This window comes from Rhinolophus sinicus, linkage group LG03, assembly GCF_036562045.2.
Source record: "Rhinolophus sinicus isolate RSC01 linkage group LG03, ASM3656204v1, whole genome shotgun sequence".
Classification (NCBI taxonomy): domain Eukaryota; kingdom Metazoa; phylum Chordata; class Mammalia; order Chiroptera; family Rhinolophidae; genus Rhinolophus; species Rhinolophus sinicus.
In genome coordinates, this window is record NC_133753.1 from 174,133,380 (window position 1) to 174,155,590 (window position 22,211).

Genomic DNA, 22,211 nt, shown 5'->3' on the forward strand with positions numbered 1-22,211 from the left:
TTGTTTCCAGAGCCCTGTCTCTGGGCTGATGAATCCATCTGCAGTAAAAGGAGATTTATATCCTTCCCGTAGGTGGGGGAAGAGGGGGGAGGAGGTTTTTTTCTATTTACTGCTTCTTAATTGCCTTCAGCTCAAAATAATTTTTAACTCAAAGAGGCATATTTTGAGGTGACATATTCTGGTTTCCTTCAAGTACATTGTGGAATTTTCCAGAAGCCTCGTGACATATGATGACATCTTTGCTCTGATGGCAAACAGAATGTGTGTTTTTGAATTCTCAAGTTTTAAGATTTCCCAGTTTTAATTTCTATTACAGTAAACATCCATAAATATAACTGATAGATATAGCAAAAGCTCATTGGGGCTTTCAGTAATTTTTAAGAGTGCTAAAGAGTCCTGAGACCAACATGTGTGAGAATCGTTGCCTTGGCACTTATATTTCAGCACCTGTTTTGTAGATTGGGTAAGAGGTCCCAAAGAGAGGGGATCAATTGCTAAAGATCACACAGCGCGTGAGGCAGAATCGGGAAGAAAACTGTACACACGGCACTGCCTAGGTCACTTTGTGATTAACCACTGGCCACAGCAGTGAAACATACAATTGCTTCTTTCCCTCCAGTATTTGGGGCATCAGCTTACCTGCCCCCTTTACCTCACTCAGGCCTCCCTTTCTACCACCCATGGGGAGGAGGGGGTCTTTCAGTATGAGAATGCAGCAAAACAACACTCCAGGAGGCCGGGAATATTAGCCAGATTGGCAAAGTAGGGTTGGTTTGTGCTCCTCCCTGAAGGATGTTAGGTTTTTCTGGATGGAGCCAGAAGCAGGTCAGTTTGGGACAGGAGCAAATGAGATTGAAGCAGCAGAGCAAGGCAGACTCGTCTGCAGCAGACTCAGTTTGGACTGAAAGGTGACCGGATGGGAACAGTCAAGGTCTGTTTTAGAATCCAATTGCGACCCTTATTTTGCTGTGACTAAGATGACCTTCTTTGTATTAATAGACTGTTCCCATGGCCCTTTCAGGTACATTGTAGGACATAACAGTTGGGGCACACATAAGAGGAGCTTTAGAATTATCTAGTTCATTTGCCCATGTATTCAACAGTGTTTGATGAGTAATTGCCTTGTGTCCCATGCAGGTCTGGGCTCTGGGCATGCAGTGACAAGACAGACACAGGCCCCACTCTCATGGAGACCACCTTCTAGCAGGATGGTCCAACCCCTCCTTTTTAGATACCAGAGGCTCAGAGAGGTGCAGTAACTTGTCTAAAGTCACACAGCCAGGTGAGAAAAGAATTTACTGAGTATTTACCATGTGCCTGGTCTCCTGGGGGATACATCAGAAAAAAGTGACCCAGTCTATGCCACGAGTGAGCTTGTTAGAGAGATGAGACTTATAGCCAAGATAATATTATGAGGCTTTACAGGGCAAAGGCTAGGTGAGTATAAAGTAATTGTTTAAGTGCTTTAATGACTTAAGGGCAGTTTTTTTGCAAAAAAAAGAAAAGTCATTCAAGGGGGTTAGTTTTTGTGTTTGTTATTTTTTCTTTAGGGTTTAAATTATCAAGCTACACATTTAAAACTCAAGTTCTTAATCTTAAATTCTACTTAAAAATAGATTAAGATTTATAAATCTAGCAAATTGGAAAAATCATTTTTGAAGATCTTAGATTAATACGTTCTGTCACTTATAAATCCAGTTAAACTACTTTACACATTTTAAATTGCATGTACAAATTTAATACACTTAATTCCCTTTTTAAGTAACTCAGTTGCCTGACTTAAAACATCCTGAGTATACAAATAACCTCTTAAAGAATGAATAAGTCACAATCTTATAAGTATGGCAAAGCTTAATTTTTCTTAGATATTTCAATACTATATAAAACTTAGTGAGACTTCTCCTTAAAATCAAAAGCCTTGATTCGTTAATTAAATTTTAACTTGAAATTCCAACACTGACCTATTTATAACTTTAATAGGCCAAATTATCCTAAATGTTCACATATCTAAAATACCGAATGTGCACAGATTTGTAAGGCAAAATATTGGTACTATTGTTTTGATACTTTTAAACATAACTATGCCGTTTTAACTCTTTCTGAAATCAGACAAATTAGAGAATGATTTAGATCATCCAACCATATTCCGGGAATGACCTTCTCATAGAATTTTAGGGGTGCTTTCTCAGCTTGCTAGGGGTGGCACAGCCAGCTGAAATTTGGGCCAGACACTGACTAGACTCTCACCTGTTGCCTTGATGTCAAAACACTCAAGTTGTGTCCCTCTGCGTGGCTTTTACATTCAAGTTAGACCACCACTAATTCTACTGCTGCTCAGGGAAAATTGTGACCTCCACTCTGGTCCTTGGATAGAATTTTGCTTTTCGTTGGATCTTAAGATATGGAAAAGTATTTTATGTCAAACATAAAACACTCTCGAATTGAGAGAATCCTGCACTGTTCGATCCCCCCTACTTTTAGAACCTCACAACTCTTAGGAATAGTAAGATGTTGATGTGTGTTCTACTGCGGGTAGTGAGTCATTTCCATATGTGACAAAGGACTAGCCTTACCCCTCCTTTAAAATCACATTGTCAGAACAGGAGGCCCTGGCCTTCAGGGGATTTGCAGTTACGCATTCTTTCCTCTAAGTCTATCATGAGCTACTTAAGTAGTTACATATTGTCAAATATGTGTCTTGAAATCCCCCCACCCCTGAACCTAGCACAGGAAGCCCCATACATTTATTAGGAGTGTAACAAATGTTGGAGGAATTAAATAAGCAACCTATGATGAAAAGGTAGAATCAAGTGGAAAATTGATTTAGAGTTGATTGAGTAGGGACATACAGTGAAGGTTAGTTTTTGAAGAAGTTTAGCAGTGAAGAGGGTATAAGCTGATGGAAAGGCAAGGTCTAAGTAAGAATTCTGTAGGTTAATGGGAATGAGTGAGTTCAGAGAATGTAATAATAACAAATTTATTGACTACTTACTATGTGTTTAGCTCCATTTTAAATGTTTTATAGGTATTAACTCATTTAATATTCCCAACACCCCTTATAAGGTAGATATCATTATTCTTGCCATTTGCCAGAATGAGGAAACTGAGGCACAGAGAAAAGTCATTTACTGTTATACTGTTTGTGTGACGATTTACTTTAAGATATCTAACTTTGGTCCCCCTGGGTAGCTAGTTAGCAGTTGAAGTCTGCTAATCAGGAAGGCACACGCTAGAGGTGGTCCTGTCCCCCAACCTTCTCTCCCCAAGCTTTCTGTCTGGTTCTGCTGTCAGATTATTGTTCTGTTTACGTTGAAGTGAGTCTTCCATGCGAGGACCTTGTTGGAGTTTTTGAGCATAGAGCAGGGCCAAGCCAAGCTTACAAAAACAGATTTGGGCCAGCAGTTTTGTGTCTGCTTGCCAATAGATGTTTGCACCTTTAGCGGAATTTGATCCAAGACTTGTTGCCATGGTAACATGCACCTGTTGGTGAGGTTGACAGGGATTGCTGTACCCTCTGATCGCCAGGGGTTTCTGTGTCTGTCAGAAACCCAGACAATTGCTGAGGGCAGTGCAACAGCCTCTGGTCACACAGTGGGGAGGTGGCAGCCAGTGCTGAGCCCCTGTCCTCCGGCTCCCTAATTAGCACACCGTGCTGCCTGTCTGTAAGAGCAGACTGAACACAAGTGAACAGGGCATTAGTGAAGGGCAGGGCTTTGAGGCAAAAGGCATAGCTAGAGGCGGTAGTATTTTAAGAGGGAAGATTCCTTCAAGTCAGAAAAGGAAGAGGTGATGGGGTGAAGATGGTGGGTGCCTCTTTGGGTATGTTAAAGGGCAGAAGGTGGACTCGATTTCTTTGGTAAAGTACGAATCAAGGACTTGGGTTGAAATGAAGGGGGTGGGGTTAGTACAAGGGTAAGTTCAGTGGTGATGGGGACAAAGTCCCTTTTGTTTCTCCTTCTTCTGTGCTTCGGGAAGCAGGGTGGTCCAGGACCAGGATGGTGGAGCTTCTCTGAAGGGAAGCGTTGTGTGGCCTGTCAAGGCAGGGCATTTGTCCCAACCCTGGTGCCTATCAAGATGTTAAGGTCTTCCAAGGGGAGGCCTATGGCCCTGCCTGTCCTTCTAATGATCAGTGAGAAGAGGAACAAAGAGCAGCCTGGAGGACCACGTAGGCAGAGACACCCACGCAGCAGGACTGGCCAGTCTGGAAGGGGAAGGGGCACTTTGCTGTCCCTTCCCAGAGTGCCTGGGAGCATTCAGGATGGCCAGGGTGAATTTTAAAATTCCCTGAGGTCAAAGATTAGGACAGTCAGTTCTGGAGACGATGCAATGACTCTGCCTTTTGTTTCTCTGCAAGAGCTGATGAATAATTCAAGGCCATGGTAAAGAAGTGAGTTCTGTGAGACAGGCCAGCCCAGAGCAGGGACATCTTGGTGGGTTGCCATGGGACTGAGTTCTCTTTCATGCTGTACACTCCTTAGTGTCCTTGGCACTGATCCCACACGGCTCCCCTGGAGCCATGCTCCTTTTCAGCCAAGGGGATGAATGTCTGCTACTAAAAGGCCCTGGAAGAACATTAAAACTCAGGCAGAGACAAGCTGGCAAGAAGAGGCCAGCTGACTCCCTGTCAGGCATTTGCATTGACCCACGAGGACAAATGACGGGCGCTGCCACGGGAAAAATAAGGGAGAATCCCGTGGACCTGCTGGACCTCACTCCTGTCTGTCCTGTGATGGCCGTGGGAGTCCTTCCCCACTCATAGGAGACAGTCTCTTCTCGAAGGACAATGCCTACTGTATAAGCAGTCCTTCTCAGAGACTTGCCTTTGATCTAGATACTCTCATTTGAAGTAGTAGACGTCAAGAGTCCTCAAATGCAGCAGATGCTCACTTCCAGCTAGCAAAGCAGACACCTCAGTCAGAGAGAGAATAATCAAAATGTCTGGACTTTGCCTACAAATCCAGCTGTCAGGATATTGTCATTGTGTCCCATAACCCTAAGAAAATACCTTTGAAGCACTTGAAATGCACAAAACACCACGCTGCTTCTCTTGTGAGAGCAGCTGTGCAAAGGTCCTGGGACCAATACCCAATTACCCAACGGGAGACCTGGCTTCTGATTTCCGCAGGCTTCTCTCTGCTTTCCTCACCATATGGAAGACTGTGTAAGGCTGCCACACAGGAAGCTAAAGAAAAGAATGTCTGTTGACTATAACTGAGCTTCAGAGTATAAAGTTTTCACATAGTTTTCAGTAAACACTATTCGGCTTTATACAAATGTGTTGTAACAACTCAGTCACAAACTAATTTGAGAAATATTGGCAGCCAGATCACGGTCTTCTGTGGTGGGGTAAGGGAGTGGATGTTGATCTCAATAACGCTTCATTAATCTTTAGCAATATGTCCCCAAAATGCAGAGTAAGGAACAGCTGTGTGATTGCAAATCCTACTCAACAAACAGTCAACCCCTGGCAACTTAGACTCAGAATCAGTCATTCCCTGGGGTCAGTGTGGTCTGATAACTTTTTGGTCACTCAAGGAAAATTGAGCATCTTATTTCATTAAAACAGATGTCCTCACTTTTTTTGTAAAGTAGTGCTCCCTGTTATTTTCCCAAAAAACACGCACGTGGGGGTAGGCGGAATGATGCGAGCGAGGGAGGTCTTGAGAGAGAGAGAGAAAGAAAGGGAGAGAGAGACAATGTGCGTGCGAGTATTGGAGGGTGGGGGAAGGGAGCTGAGCGTAGGAGTTAGTTTATGAAGACAGAGCATTGGAAATCCACTCATTGGTTTAAAGCCGTGATCAAGCACCCACAGAACAGCTAGGAGTTATTAGGTTGGTGCAAAAGTAATTGCGGTTTTTGCAATTATTTTTAACCTTTTAAACCGCAATTACTTTTGCACCAGCCTAATAGGAATGAGATAAATTGAGACAATAATAAAAATGATAACAGAACACTTTGTATGACTAGACTCTATTCCAAGCTGCTATGGTCTAAGGGAGTGTGTCCCCCCACAATTCATATGTTAAAACTTAACCCCAAAGTAATAGTATTAGGAGGTGGGTCTCTTGGCAGATGATTAGGTCATGAGGGCAGAACCCTCATTAATGAAATTAGTGCCCTTATCAAAGCAACCCCAGAGAGTGCCCTTGTCCCTTCCTCCATGTGAGGACCCAGCGAGAAGACAGCTGTCAGTCAGCAAGCGGGCTCTATCAGACATCAGATCTGCCAGTGTCCGGCCTTGGCCTACCCGGGCTCCCGAACTGTGAGAAATAAGTTTCTGTTGTTTAGAAGCCACCCAGTTGGTGGTATTTTTACCACATGAATGGACTAAAACACACACCTTTACATGTTGTGGGCAATGTGTGATCTGGAGGAACCTCACGTCCCTATTTCACAATACAATGCAGGAGAATGGAATCAGTAAGGAAAGAAAAAAGCTGGGGACCCGCACCGGAGGGAGACATGAATTCTGCAGCTGGCAGTGGGAGATGGGAAAGGCTTCCTGGAGAACATCTGTGTTGGCAGCCCCAGCGCATCTACCTTCCAACTCAAGGGGCTGGTCACCTGGCAGTGCTCTCACCTCTCAGCTTAGGATTCTGTGGTACATGTATGAGTGAGCACGCTCCACCCCCGTTTTGCTCTCTTTTTATGTGGAGGGGTTGGAAGGTTGAAAACTACTCTCCCAAGGCTTCCTTGCAGCTAGAACTTCTGCGTGAGAAGGAGAGTCTTCCCAGGAGCTGCCCTTGCCTGAGAGGTGGACGGCAGACGTGAAGCAGAGTCTGTCCTCCATGGTGGTGGCCGACGAGTCCTGTCCAGCAGACCTGAGTGTGGCAACAGCTGGCCTCCAGGTGCCAGCTTCACAGGGTGAGGCGGTGGGGGCAGCAGCTGCGGTCATCGCAGCAGCAGCAGCAGCCGCAGCAGCCTGTTCTCTGGATGCGACGAGTGGTTTGATCTCAAAACCAAAAGCCCGTTGGCAGCTCCCTGACTTCTGCTCCTGCAGCGTTTCCAGTCCAAAGTGCCTAGAGTAGCTTCTGTGTCCTGCGCTGAACCTTGAGGAATAGCGATGTAGTGAATGGCAATTAACAACCCCCACAGATAAATATTAATAGTAATACAGAGAGCGTTACTGCGACCTGGTCACGGTCACATTCACTTCACCCATTTGTTAGCCTCCTACACGTTGGCTCTGTCCCACACCCAGGGTCCTGTCATTGATATCCAGCAGCCCCATCCTGCGGAGACTCACCTTAGTGACCGCTCTGTTGGTTTGTTGCCTCTCTTCCCTTCCTTCACACTGTTTCCTTCTGCCTCTTCTTTCCACAGCTGTCCCTTCTCTGGCTTTCCCTCTGCCGTCGCTTTTCTTCTACCCACTATCAAACTGCGTAAGCCCTCGGCCCTTTGCACTTCTATCTCGGTGCTCTCTCCCGTAGAAAAAAATGTATTTGTTCTTTCTTTGGTCACTTCCTGACTGTCAAGTGTGTGCTCAGTGCTGTGGCCAGTGTTAAGATGAGTGGCAAGCCTTATGCTCAAGGCATTTAGGTTAGTCAGAGAGGTAAGTCGGGTATGTAAAATGCATATGCTAGAATAATGAGCCTTATAGGAACGGTATCAAAAAGGGCTTTGAAATGGAAGGTAGGAAATGAAGGAGGTCTCATGAAGAAAGCAGCCTAGGAGCTGATCTTGCGAGCGCTTTGGTAGGTGAAAATAGACTTCAGAGAGAGGAAAGCATTTCAACAAGAGGAAAAGGCATGAGAAAAATTGCACAGAAGTGAGAAAGTACAAGATACGTAGGAAAATTTTATACTCAGACGCTTAAAGCAGTCTGGTAGTTAGGCTGTAATCTCCATGAGCTCAGGAACCTTGTTCACCGCTGTCTCTATGTCCAGGACTCAGCGTTGCGCCTGGTACACAGCAGGCATGCAATATATATTTGTTGAATGAAAACCTAGAGTGATGAGTCTTCTCTCCCATCGTGCCAGTGGATGAGTCCAGGTTAGAACCCTGAAGCTCCCTCTGTCCACCTGCTACAGCTGGACAATAGGCCTGAATTAAGACCTCCCAACGTCCACATGTTCCATACACCCCAGCCAAAGAGCTTCCTCCTTACTTCACTTTCTATTCTTCCATAGTTAACCAATCCACGTGGCTAAAGGCACCACCAACCATCAGCTAATTTGATGGTTCTACCTTCCAGATACATCCAGAATATGACCGCCTTTCACCACTTCCTCTGTTTCTCTCCAGTCCATTGCGCACTTTCCACTCTTGACCCCTGAAAAAGACGGCAGCCGGAGGGATCCTTTGCAGGATGTAAGCCAGCAGCACATCATTGTCCCCGTGTTCTCTAAGGCCTTACGTGAGCAGGCCCCCTGCTGACTAGGAGGAGCCCATAGGTTCAGGAGGAATAACTCGCCTACTTCTGTTAGTCCCATGCCAGCAAATTTTTTTCTCATCCGTGGTGAGACATGCACTTTAATCTTTTCCCCACCTTCTTCCAACTCTTGTCTATTACACTGAACTGTGTTTTTCCTTCTCCTTTCTTGGTTTCATTTGTGAGCCAAAAGACAAGCTCTACTAAGTCTCATAAACCTAAGAATAGATATACTGATTGAACTACCCTGGTGTTTGGAATGAAATGAGATTAAGCTAAGAACCAATGTTGGCATCCTCTGGTTTGTTAGAACTTCCTGTCTGCAGGGTCCTTTAAGCACCCCGTAAGATATTTCTATTGCCTCCTCCCCCTCTCCAAAGTAATCTGCTATTCTTTGATTTCTGGCCTCATTCAAGTTATAGAATTGTTCCAAAATAAGTTCTTCCTCTTTGTCTAGGGATTATTATTCTTGTATTATGTTTTGTCTAAGTATTAGTATTAAAAGAAGGTTTTCTTCGCTCTTTCCTTTGCAATAAACAGTTTTCACCAGTATTACTAATTAAATAGGCATTCGTGATGTTACCCTTAAGATATAATCACCACTTATTACACTGTTTCTGTGGAAAAACCAACTAATTTATTATAAAAGGAAGGAAGAAGCAAAGAAAGATTATTGCATAAAAAAATGGAAATTATTTAAAAAACACATTCATTAACTCCTTTTCCTTTTTTTTTTTTTATTCATTGTTGGAGAGGAAGGCAGAGTGAGTGTTCGTCCCTAACATCTATCAATTCACAATATAAAAAGGGAGCAAAGCAACTACACACACACACACACACACACACACACACACGAAACCGCCACAAATTTCAAACTAGAGCAGGGCCCAAGAAGTCCATCTTAATTAAGATAAATGGCTTTGCCAATGGAAAGCCCTCACCTCTCTGTCCAGCACTGTGCTCTCAGAAGCCGGGAAGACAAAAAACTTCAGAGAGCTTAAGTCAGACTTGCTCTGAGGAGGAAACACTCCGGGGAACTCACTGTTTCATTTCACAGCACACCTCCTTGTGCTGGGGCCGAGGGCCCCTAGGAATCTATAAAAAGGAGACAGGACATTCGTTTTGATTTTGTGAATCCTATACAGAGAATCCTGCCAGGCTAGGTAAGTGGAAATAAAGGGATGGGCGAGGGCCAGGATTTAGAACTTGAAAATATTTTGCTGCTTGAGAGAGTGTCTGTAAGCTGACCGTGATGACAGTTGGAGGAAGGCCTTAGCAGATGCATTTCCCAAGCATTTGCAGACTTAATTAACCCACAGAGCATCCCGTGGGGCAGGGCAATCACGTTATTACCAGATTACGGCAAGGAAGTGGGGAAATCTAAGGGTGTAAGTGAATGATGGGACATCAGGAGAGAGCATCTCAGTCTGAGTTTTCATAAACACTTTGGCTTCCAGGAGGGGCAGGGAAAAAGGATGGCTTCAAGTGTGAGTGCGGCGACAGGGAAGACGGAGGTGATGTTCCAGTGTACAGTTAGTCCCTTGCCTCTGTTTGCATGGGAATGCTGCCTGCTACCTCTTGCTGGACATCCATCTTTGCTGTGTCATGCCATTGGCTGCCCAGCACTTTCCAGGACACTTCTTCAGTTTGAAAATGTTCAGATTTATGATCCCATTTCCCCAGGAAGGAGCCAGCAGTTCATTTTCCCTTCTTTTTTTTTTTTTTTTTTGCAACGGGCGAGAGGCATGGGACTGGCCTCCTCAGATGCAACCATGTAAGACTTTGATTAGGAGAAGAGTTTTCAGAGTCAGGGGTGTTGAGTGGAAGTCTTCTGACAAAGCTGACAGACATTCGGTCTGCAGAGGTAGAGGTTGTGGTGGTCCCAGTGGTCCCAGCAGCCATTCCCGCAATGCTGTAACAGCAGAGTTTCTTCTGGAACAATAATTAGAGTGTTGGTCCTTGCTGAGTACCTCCAAGCCTAATCCTCTAGCCCCCCAGATATTCTTCGTAATAGCCAATAGAGTCCAGTGAATACAATTGAGGTAGCTGCAGTGAATTCTGCTGTTTGCAACCCGGAACCCTTACTCATACTCCTTGCTCATAAAGGGGATGCCAAAAAACTCAGCAGTCAAAATGAATATTTTAATAAGCATTTAGGTATTCCAACCTTGCAAAAAAAAAAAGTGTGCATGTGTTTACCCTGATGTTAAAGTCAAAGGAGCAGAGTCTCAGAGACGTCTAGAAATGTACTCGAGTGATTTAGTACACCCAGTTTAAAACCAGAACCAGTTATTTTGACTCCTAGTTCAGTGCTTTCTCCACAAAAACCTGCCTCATTAAGTGAGGAAACTTGAGTCACATTCTTGACTAAATTTAACTAGAAATTCTCAAAAACATTTAAAAAAATCTGCTAAATGGCTGTTGGCTTGGGGTATTGACACGGCCGTGAACAGGGCTGGGACTGGGAAAAGAAGGACAACATTTAAAAGGGTGTCGAAAAGTGCAGTGGTCAAGATAATACTTTAATGCAATGATTTTAAAAATCAAAATTAATGAAAAAACGTCTTTGAAGAATGAAATATCAAAATTTTAAATGAAAACAGGATCTGCATGACTGATTTTTCTCTTTATCTCAAGTTCTGACATTGTTACTGATCCTGTCTTTAGGGAATTTATAAATGCATTATTTTCAAATAAATTAATAGCACAGATTAAGCTACCCAGCTGCCTCCTCAGATATTCAAAGTTTGAATCTTTTACCACCTGGTTTGTGAATTTTCTCCAACAGAACACACAGCAGAATCTCTCTATGAGCATTCCTGAGCTCACAAATTTGGATTAGATCAGAATAGCCACGTCCAGACCTGTCTGGATCTTGCAGAAATATTAGCTCTGGCTGAATATCTAGAATAACAATGTAATGGAGACCAACTAAAACACAAAGAGACATAAGATTAAATTTTAATGACTCTCTGGGCTGTTGGCTGTCCGGCACCTCTAAATAGACGCCTTGATAAATCATAATGATGATGATGGTGATTAGCATTGATTTGACTCAAAGTGCCACAGACTGTGTTAGACACTTTAAACAGCTGATGCTTCTTGTAACAAAAAGTCTGAGGGCATCAGGACTGGATTTTCCCAGCAGGCCAATGGACACCGTGAGACTGATGGCCCGGGGAAAACTTTACTTTCTCTTGGATGAGTGATGGGAGCAGTGGAAAGAGAAAGCAGTGAACTTCAAACCTGCAATGTCTGTCCAGTGACCCGGCCCCACTGAGTTATCCCTGCCATGTTGTCAAGTTGGTCCAGTCCCAAAGGATAGCCTCACATACTTTTATGATCATTACATAAACCTAGAAGTTCTGATGTGGGAAGAACTTTTCCTTCCCCATTCTAAGACAGATGGGAAGACTGAGGCCCAGGTAACTAAAGCAATTTCAGTAGTAAAGCTGGGACTGGAGCCCAGTTTTTCCGGTCCCCAGGTGGAACTCCATTCACTGCATCAAAGAGCCACTCAGTAAGTCCTCCAGTCTACATATCCCAAGGACATGCTTCATCAGCGAAGCTGATAGACTGCCCTTAAAAGATGTAGTCTGTAGAGCAGGGGTCAAAAACTGGCCTTTTGTGGGCTGAATCTAATTTGCAGATGTGGTTGTTTTCTGGGGTTTTTTTGTGTGTTTTTTTTCCTTGATTTGTAGTATTTTTCAAAAATTTGAACTAGTTGATATCATTTAAGAGTCAAGAGTTTTTACATACAAATCCAGATTTCTGGCTTCTTTTGAAAAATTCCAAGATCAGGACCCACTGGAACCATTTTCACAGATGGCAGCTATTGGCTAGAGCTGGTGGTGTGTTGGAGCCGGCTCAGACTGGCTCACAGGAGCCAATTATAAAGTGTCCAGAAATGTGGACCAATTGGTAAATAGTTGGGAGCCTGAAATGAGCGATAGTGGGATTATTTACACCATGGGTATTGGCTAAACTACAAATTAGGGCTTTTATTTCTCCTTCCCTTCCCTTCTCTTCTCTGCCCTGCCCTACCCTCCCATTCTCTCCCTCTCCTCTTTCCTTCCTCTCCACTCTCTCCCTCCATCTTTCCCTCCCTCCCTCTTTTGCTTGTGCACTCTCTCTCTCTCTTTTTTTTTTTTTAAGTGCCAGTTTACTACCACATCATTGGCTAGAACTAGAGAACTCAGCCTGTTTAGAAAAACACAGTCCTGTTGGGCCATCTTCACTTATTAATGTTGCCCCCTGGCTAAGGGAAGGAAATGGAATTTGCATCTCTTAACAACAGACTGGATATAAATGTGCGCTTTCTAATGCAAATTTGCATATTGTTGTTGAAGAAGGGAAGCAGGTCAGTCATCACAGTCTTTTGGTTTCCAACTCTTTTAAAACATTTTTTTAATTCAAGTATAACACAAATGTACAAAACCTAAAAGCCCAGCTTAAGAAGTTCTCATAAAGTGAGCACCACTTAACAGTATCCAGTTCAGGAAAGAGAATATTCACAGACAATGATTTAGTGGTTACCAGAGGGTAAGGGGGGAGGAGGGTGGTAGATGAGGGTAAGGGGGATCAAATATATGGTGATGGAAGGAGAACTGACTCTGGGTGATGAACAATGGGATTTATAGATGATGTAATACAGAATTGTACACCTGAAATCTATGTAATTTTACTAACAATTGTCACCCCAATAAATTTAAAAAAAAAGAGAGAGAATATTGACAGTATAACCAGAAACCCCCTCATAACCTCTCCCAACTACAGCCCCCTTCCTCCTTCCCAAAGGAAACCACTCTTCCGACTTCTAACACTGTGATTTAGTTTTGCCTGGTTTTGAAATGTACATAAATGGAATCTAGAGTATATATTCTTTTATATCTAGCTTCTTTGATTCAACATTATATTTGTGAGAGCCATCTGTGTTTTGGAATGGATGAATTCAACAATTCTTTCTATAAATATACCACAACTTATTTATTCATTCTACTATTGGGTAGTTTCCAAATTGAGCTATCTTAGCCTGGGTTCCCCCAAAGGGAGATCCCAAGACAGAGGTTTGCCTGCCAACACTTCATTTGGAAGTGTTTGCCCTGGGAGCAGGTGTGCAGGCCAGAGAATATGAATAGGAGAAGGGAGGCCAATATACGGATGTGTTATTAAGTTAACCACCACTGCAGTTAGCTGGCGGTCAGTCTTCTAAAGGGCCAGCTGAAATGCATTTTAGAATTGTTCACCAGGGAGAACAGAAGGTGGAAACATTTTTCCATTGTCCGTGGGGTCCTGCGTCCCACTGGCCAAGGGTGGTCCCGCCAGCACAGATTCTCCTGTTCTCCTAAGTCACGCATACATAAGTTTTCCGGGGAAATCTCAGCTCAGAGAAGCTGCGATGCAAAAGTCAAATGTAGGTAGGATAGGCCCCAGGCAAGACTGATTGCACCTGCAAGAAGTCAAAGCCTTCAGGACATTAGTTGTGACAGCAAAGGTGAGACCAAGAGGATATTGAAGTTGTGCAAAAGAGGTGTCCCTATTTGGCTTTTTTGACTAGTGTGGCTGTGAACAATCTTGTGCATGTGCCACGGTGCACATGTGTACATATTTCTGTTAGGCACATTCATAGGAGTGAATACAGAGCGTAATGCAGTTACACATTCCACCTCAGGTGATACTGCCAAACAGTTTTCTAAAGTAGTCATATTTGTTTACATCTCCACCAGCAATATCTGAGAATTGAAGTTGCTTCAACATTCTGTGTTGTCATCTCTTTTAAAAATGTGACTTTAAAAAATATATATCACATTCTAATGGCTAAAGATTACTGCCAGATTGTGTCTCAATGGTTTGGTTCACTTAGCACCACGTTTTACATCTGGTCATCTGCGTGCAGTGTCCTAGGCTGCAGATGTGTTCATGTGTTCTGAGCTGTTGGAGTGAGATCAACAGCTTCGCACTTGACCTCAGTGGCTATCCAAAGTAAACAAAGAGAAAGGAACAAGACATGTAACATTCCCAAAAGAAGTTACCATAATTGATTACATTTCATTTATCAGGAAGCCCTTCCAAGACTTTGATTAATTTGAGACTCCCTGTTGTGATAGGGAATTTCTTCTTCAATGGGGTGTTATAATTCTTACCAGTAAAATCCAGGCGCCTGCCTGTTTTTTCCTGCTCAGAGTCTAGGCTGCCTGTAACATGTAATTTTGATGGAGAAATAGGAAGGAGAGACCACTTTTCAAGGTCTGACTCCAAACTCCGTTTGTCCTTAGTTCCAACCCCAGGTGAGCCCCCACCTGACTCCTCCATAATGCGACAAACCAGCCAGTGCTGTCATTCTAAAGTGCTCCTGGCTTCCACTGGCTACAACAAAGTTTCCTCCCTGTGGTCAACTTGGCCTGAGCTTCAGAGGAACACCTAGGAGATGCACCAAGTCTAGGGAAATCACACTTAAATCTCGCTAGTTTTTAAACATCCTCCTAAGACAGGGAAGTGGAGTTGAGTGAATTATAAAGAGTTTCTACTCAAGAAGCCTCCAGAACCTCCCCACGTTTCTCCCCCTCTGAGGCCTCTGTGACCATACCACTCTTTGACTGCTACGAGCAGAAACTCTCCAATCCTGCTTCTACCCTTTTGTGGGGGCCCAGCACTCCTGGCATCTGATACAGATGGCTCCTGGGTACACTGTGGCCTACCATGCTCTGCCAGGCCCTGGGGACCTGGGGAGACCTCTTCTCTAGAATGATGTTCACCCACTCAAGAAAATGGTCTCTTTCTTTACGATGGGCAAAGGGAGGTCAAACTGATCCCAACTTCTTGCACTGAGAAGCATCCAGGAGACGTCCTCAAGTATCTCAACACCCTCTCATCTCCTAAGAAAAAAGGCCCTAAGTTGCGGCATTTTCTTTCACACCTCTTCTCTCTGTTTCAGGGCAAAGCTGGCTTGCTCTTGAGTACTTCTACATTTCCTAGATTCAAACATGATGATCACCATACTTGTGAAGGGCAGGCTTCCATGAGGGTAATAGGGAGCCAGACTTCAGAGCTTTGTCCTACAATTCCTTTTCTGTAACAACAGCCAACTTTTATTGCAGGATGCACATGTATACTTACTAATCACTTTCCGTGCATCTCCTTTAATTCCCATAGCTCTTTGAGGCAGCTACCAGAATTAACCAATGTTATAACTGAGGAAACTGTGCCTTTGGATATAGTTAGTCTGTGGCTGAGGCAGGATTCAAACCCAGGCAGTTGGTCTCCAGAGCCCACACCCTCAATAAATATGTTGTATCAGGATCTCTTGTCCAATCACCCAAATGTGGACTCTCAACTCCCAGCTATCTGCTTTAACCTACTTTCTTTGTGATCCCATCTCCTAGCACTGTCTGCAAATGGCAGCAAGGAATTTGGTTGGGAATTTGGTTATCAGAAGTCTTCGTTTCCCCTTCTAGATGACCAAGCTAAGTTTTATCAATCGTCTGAGTGGTGCTACCCAAGAGAGGTATAATGAGAGCCACAAAAGCAAGCCTCACATATGTAATTTTAAGTTTTCTAGTGGCAATGCATTTTAACAAGGTAAAAAGAAAGAGGTGAAATCATTTTAATATTTTATTTAACCTATTATCCAAAATATCATATCAACAAATGTATATTTAATATAAAGTTATTACTGAGATAATCTACATTCTTTTTATATGGACCAACCCTTTAAAATCTGGTATGTAGTTGACACTTACAGCACATCTTAATTCGCCCTGGCCACATTTCAGGTGCTCAGTAGCTACACGTGGCTACTGGCTATCATATTAGACAGAGTAGATGTAAGCCATTGGTCCCCACAATCTCAGCATCCTTAGACATTTCCTATTAAAGGTCTTTATTCTAACCCTGTGAGCACATAACACAGTACCTGGCATATAGTAAGAAGGCAATGCATGCATTACTCTTTCCTTCTAGATTTTACTTTTATTAAGTCATCCTCATATTGACTTATCCTTTTCTTCTTATCTTGTTATATTTGTTCTCCCTTTTTCAGGGGCTTGGAAGGGTGTTAGATGACATCCCTAAGGCCAAAAAAGCTCATTTGTCCAGAACTAAAACTAGATATCTGCTCAGCAGACTCTTCAGCCAGCCCTTTTGGAGTTTGTAGTTCCTTAGTCCAGAGCTTGACTTTGAGCTAGGTAGCCCCACAGGCAATGGAAAACACTGATGAACAGTGTTAATGTACAGAAAATGTATAGACATTTTATCCAAAGAACATCTGTAAGCTATCCATTAGAGTTGGCTTCTGATCCCAGAAGTGCTCTGTTGCTCATGTCAAGGACACATTTTCTTGTTTCTTGTCAGTGTATATAATTGTGGTTAAGTCTCATACTTATACTAATGCAGTGGTTTTTAATCAGGCAGCATATCAGAATTATACATCTGAGGAGATTTCTCAAACATTTTTTTCTGCCCCAAGAGTTTAGCATAAATTAAAGTCACAGAATCAGGGATACGTATAATTTAATTCTGACACTGTCCCCCCCCACCCCCCTTCCAGATTCTGCTACCATCTTCCTAATCGAGAACCATCACCAGGTGGCTTTTCCGATAGATAGTATCCAAATGATCAGTTCTGAAATGAACCTTGAGAAAATCCAAATAGTCAAACTTCTGGCAAAAGCCATTCTATCTGCTCCTTGCTTCTCTGCCTTTTCAAAACAGCCTCTTTTTTCAGTTAACACAGAAAAGCTCTGGCTTAACTTTCTTTTCCTCATTGTCGTCATGGTCTTCTCCAGCGTCAGTTCCTTCCTCCATATATTTCAGATGTGGCATATGAGACATAGCATAGCTAAGTACATGTAGCAAACTAAAGGATGGAGCCCAAATTGAATCGAGGTCTCCCATATCTTATCAATTTACCCAATAACATTGTCTTTCTCTGTAGAGGTTACTCTTTTATGCACATAAATGAGAATTAGAACATCTCTGCCCTGCTCCTTTCAGCAGTACAGCTCTGCAATGAGGCATGCTGCCGTCCATTTCACAGGAACATTTGCCATAAATTTGCTTTTAAAAGACATTCTCTTACAATACTGTCAATGGCCCTTGCATTAAAAATGAGGAAAATATGGAAACATGCATTAAAATATTCAGAAATAAATGGCTTCTTTATTACATAAAAGCTCTCATGTGTCTCAAAGGTACTGAGAATAGAATAATTTATCGTAAATGAGATTATTATTGCTGGGAAAAGGTCTATTTTAATGCCAGTTTTCTTGGGGATTAAACCAAACCCTAACAGTCCACTGGGGGTGTTCATAAATGTGTAAGTCAAAATACTTAAAAGCTTTAAGTGGAAAATATATGCCGATGCAGCAGTCTTAGGGAAGGCAGAACACATTCTGTTTGTTCTTATCTCTGGGGTTGAGGGGGAAAGGGAGGGTAGTCAGCTACAGTGTCCAGAAAAAAAAAGAAATTAAGATAATGACTTCTCTGAAACCAACATGAAGATCCACTGGGCTTTGGGGGTTTGAATTACAATGTCCGAAACTCAGACTGTCGGCCTCCAGGGTCCCCAGTACTGGGTGGTGTCCAGTAGCAGGGATACACTCTGCAAAACAAATATTGTCTTGAGAAAATTGTATCCTGTTGTCCTTTTGGACACATATTTTGCAAGAAGATAAACGGGGACTCAAAAGGAAAACTGCAGATCTGGAGTTAAGAGAGAGTGAATTGTATTTTTCTGATACGGACAGAAAATAGGGTGTTCTGGTTGATATGCACAAAAGACATGTGTATGGCTCATTTTCAGAGACTCAGATCAGATGTATTTCTCATGAAAATTATATGGACTATTACTTGGTGTGTCTTTTTTGAATCAGGGTCTTTACAAGCATTATCACTGTATAGTAACCGAGCAGAGTCAGTGATTGGAATGTCACTTAAACCAGCTTTTATGGAACATGGTTTGAATGGTCCTGGGGTGGGGGGTGGAAAAACAAACTTACACTGACCCAGGGTGTCTAATGACTTACGCAAGGTAAGAGAAAAGTGATGGGCATTCATTTTTGCTATCATGGTAACTTGTATGGAGGCCTGGCCCGCTGGTGATTGTATTTCACATTCCCTATACTTAGAATGGCTTAATTACATAATCCAGCATTGTGATAACAGATTGAGGGAATCCTATTCATAGCTGTACTTCCCTTCCCATTTTCATTTCCTTCCCAGTACCCTTTATCCCATGTCCTTTTGCAACTTCATTTCTGTTCTGTGCCTTGTTACCCCTCTGGAAAAATCTGTGGAGTCAAGTACTAAAATTGCCATGATTGTCTTTTGTTTGGCAAAGGGGAAGGGGGGGGAGGAGTTGGGGCAACCAGGGTCCAAAGCTGGAAGAGAGGAGCTGGCAGAGAGGAAGTTGCCTTAAGGACAGGCCCCCCAGGACTGAGGCCTTGGCAGTTTATTCAGCTCCTTGGATGTCTGCACTGGGGTTATAACAGAGCTGGCATTTATTAAGCATTTTGTACTTGCCAGGACCTGTGCATTATCTCCTTTAATCTTTATACAACCCCACGAGGTAGGCACTATTACCTCTGTTTTAAAGATGAGGGCTGAGGCTTAGCAAGGTTAGGTAAACTTCCAAGTCCACACAGTAACTGAGTGTCTGATCCATCTTGTGTCTTAGCTCAGAGCCTGCACTTAGACTACGCTGCTGCCCACCCCACTATGAGACATGGCTGCCTTTGTCACCGGTGTCCCCTTTGGCTCTCTCCTTTTTAAGAGGATGACAACTTCAGAAAATGTGTTCATATCATCTCTATTCTTTGTAAACTCTTAAAGAGCAACATGGCAGTTCCTGGATCAAGACTTATGGGGTCCAAATTCTTACCTCTGGCTAGCCACCCACTCACTGTATCGTAGTGACATGGACCGTTAAGCCTCAGTCTGCCCATCTTTAAAATGAAGGAGCTGGACTAGATGGTATCTGAGGATAATTTGGCCTCTGACATTGGGTGACTGACTCTCTGGAGTCTAAGAGGAGCTGTGGGGCATGCCTCACCTGGTTGTCCCCTCCTGGGCTCTGAGTACGGGGCGGACAGCACCTATGATTGCAATGACTGGATTTCCAAGTCTCAATCAAAACACGCATCCGAATCATTGAGTGACATAAGTTATAATAGTAGCATCTATCTTTTCCAGAAATTCAATAACATGGAAAATATGGCGGATAAATCCAGACCCACCCTCCTGTGAACAGTGAGACACCTCAGGAACTGCTCTGTTGACACTCGGGCCCTGAACTGGTCCCCTGCCCTGAGTTCCCGCAGGCAGAATAAAGCTCAGAGCAGGGTTTCTGTCCTGTTATGAAAACATTCCTAGGATTCTGGGTGGTATAGCTGATTTGCAGATTATTCACATGTGTTTGCATATTGTCTTCTGTTAAGTGGTTCCAAGACTGGTTTGGAAAATAAGAAATTGCAGCCAATCAATCAAAGCAGATAGGGCCACTGCATTCCCATTGGGAGCAAACACTCCCATTGGAAGTGTGTTTTTAAAACCAGGCCATGGAAACCCTTTCTACTTTAGAAAAAAACATAATCAAGCAGATCTGCCATGGTGAGAGGCCTGGCTTTCCTCACCATTAATGGGGATAGAGGCACTTGGAGATGAAAAGGGCCAAATGGTATGTGATTTCTAAAATCTTGTATTTAATAATTAATACGGTTTTCCTTCCATTCTTCCCCACTCCACAACTGCTACTCAAGTACAGACCTGTGATGCCCTCTCAGGAATTAGAGTATCTTTAGATGTTTGCATAACCAGAGATTTAAATCCACTTTTTAAGAAGAAAATTGGGCAAAGAAAAGAATTGTCATGATAAGAAAACCAGAAATGTTGTGTGCGTTGGGGTAACATTCTCAAATTCAGTCTTAGCAGCCTCAGAGAGGCATCTGGTAAAAGTGTTTTGGCGCACGCACGGGTTGCGGGCAGGAGTGCTTGACTAATATTTGCAAAGCTGGATTAATTGAAAGCAAATGGAAATGACACCTGGCCTCCACTCTGGAAGGGATCGGCTGTGCTTCTGAGATAAGATAAAGCTCTAATACAAATAATACTGATTTCGTTTCTCCTCTTTGATACTTGCTTGCTCTGCTGTATTCTCATTTTTGTAGGCTTGGTGCCAGTACAGTTTGAAATTTTCTAGTTGTTGCATCTTTGTGCACGGTGGGCCCTGCGCATGGAAGGGATGTAGCCTAACCCTCTTCTCCTCCTTCCCCCTTTCTACCTACCACCTTCTCTGATGAGCCTACCTGATTCTCAGGCAAAATGAGCCATTATTTCAATAAGCCATTATTCCAAGTGGATTGGAATGAAGAGTACACACAGTGAGCTGGCGTCAGCCTTGTATTGCTAATAGTGAAAAAGCAGATGGGGGTGTGCAGGGAGGGAGGAGATGCAGCAAGATAGATTTGGGGCACCTCCTGGGGGAGGGTGGAGAGGGGAGGACTGAGCAGTAGCTGGTGCTACAGTTGTCAGTCTGGGTCAGTGGCTCTTGACCTCTGGTGGGATCAGGTGCAAAACAGTCAACTGGGCTGCTTGTGAAAATGCAGATTCCTGGGCCTTGGCTCCAGAATTCTGATTCAGTCCATTTGGGGCTAGTCTTACATAATTCTAATGCAGGCAGTGTAGGATCAGTGACACCTGAAGAGTAATGGGCTGCCTGCCAAGGGGGAAAGGTCCCAGAGGAGAAAGAACAGAGAGTATGGAAGTAAAAAGGTACCTGAAGGCAGCAAAAAGTAAGGTCGTTGGAGTCAAATTTAGGTTCCAATCTCAGTAACATTCCCATTTAATCTCCATCGGCATTCTTCCTTCATGTGTAAAATGAGGGGACATTATGGTAATAATAGGTAACATGCAGTGAGTTCTTACTTAGCACAGGGCTATGTGTTTTTGTGGATTAGCTTATTGAAAACTCACAATAACACTAAAAGTGGGGCGTATATCTTTACCCTCGTTTTACATGTAGGGAGACCAAGGATAAACTGATGATATAACTTGCCTAAAAGCCCTAACAAGTGTTGGAGCTGGGATTTGAACCCAGAAAGTCCGAATTGGGGGGATTCTGTGAGAAAGCGTCGAGGAAATATCTAGCCCCTGCCTGACACACGGTGGGGGTGGGGAGTATGGGGGTGCACTGGATCTGAAAACCATCTCTGCAGTTTAAGTGAGAACCTCCTCTTGGGGAGAGTCAACCCAGACCCACAGTTAGGAATGTGGCAAGAGCCACAGTTTCTAGACTGGACAATAAAAGCAAACTAAAAAAACATGATTACTTTGAGTGACTGTCTGCCTTTTCTAGCAGTCACCTCATCATGGTTCTTAGAAAAACCTCAGAACTACCAAAGAGAAATACTGATAATTTTACCCATAATGAGAATTTGCAAATACATTCTGTGTGAAATCAACACCATCCCCCCACATAGACCTATACATACTTCCTTCTGGAAGAAAGAGGATAATTTTCTGTTGAGAAAAGTAGAAAGTAGACCTGGGAAGAGCCCAGAATAAAAAAAAAAAAAGAAAGAAAGAAAGAAAGAAAAAATCTCTCCCACTTTCTGACAATAGGTAGAAGTCACCTTTTTGAAATCTATGTCTAATCAGGTAAGATCCTCTAGTTAGGTCTTCTCTTTAAGGTAGACCAGAGTTTGGGGAGGGAAGGAGTGGAATTCGCATTTAAGGAATTCAATTTCATTCCTTCCCATTCTATTCTATTCTATTCTATTCTATTCTATTCTATTCTATTCTATTCTATTCTATTCTATTCCCTTCAGTACAACTTGATAAACACTAG

General features: G+C 43.2%; 1 long non-coding RNA gene across 1 annotated transcript in view; it reads left to right on the top strand.

The window, feature by feature from the left end:
• The first annotated feature begins 9,356 nt into the window (after window positions 1-9,356).
• LOC141570717 (uncharacterized) overlaps window positions 9,357-22,211 on the top strand; it is a 94,061-nt gene continuing 81,206 nt past the window's right edge. The window contains exon 1 of the long non-coding RNA XR_012495160.1: window positions 9,357-9,534. This is a non-coding gene — a long non-coding RNA (uncharacterized LOC141570717). The remainder of the gene's footprint in view (window positions 9,535-22,211) is intronic.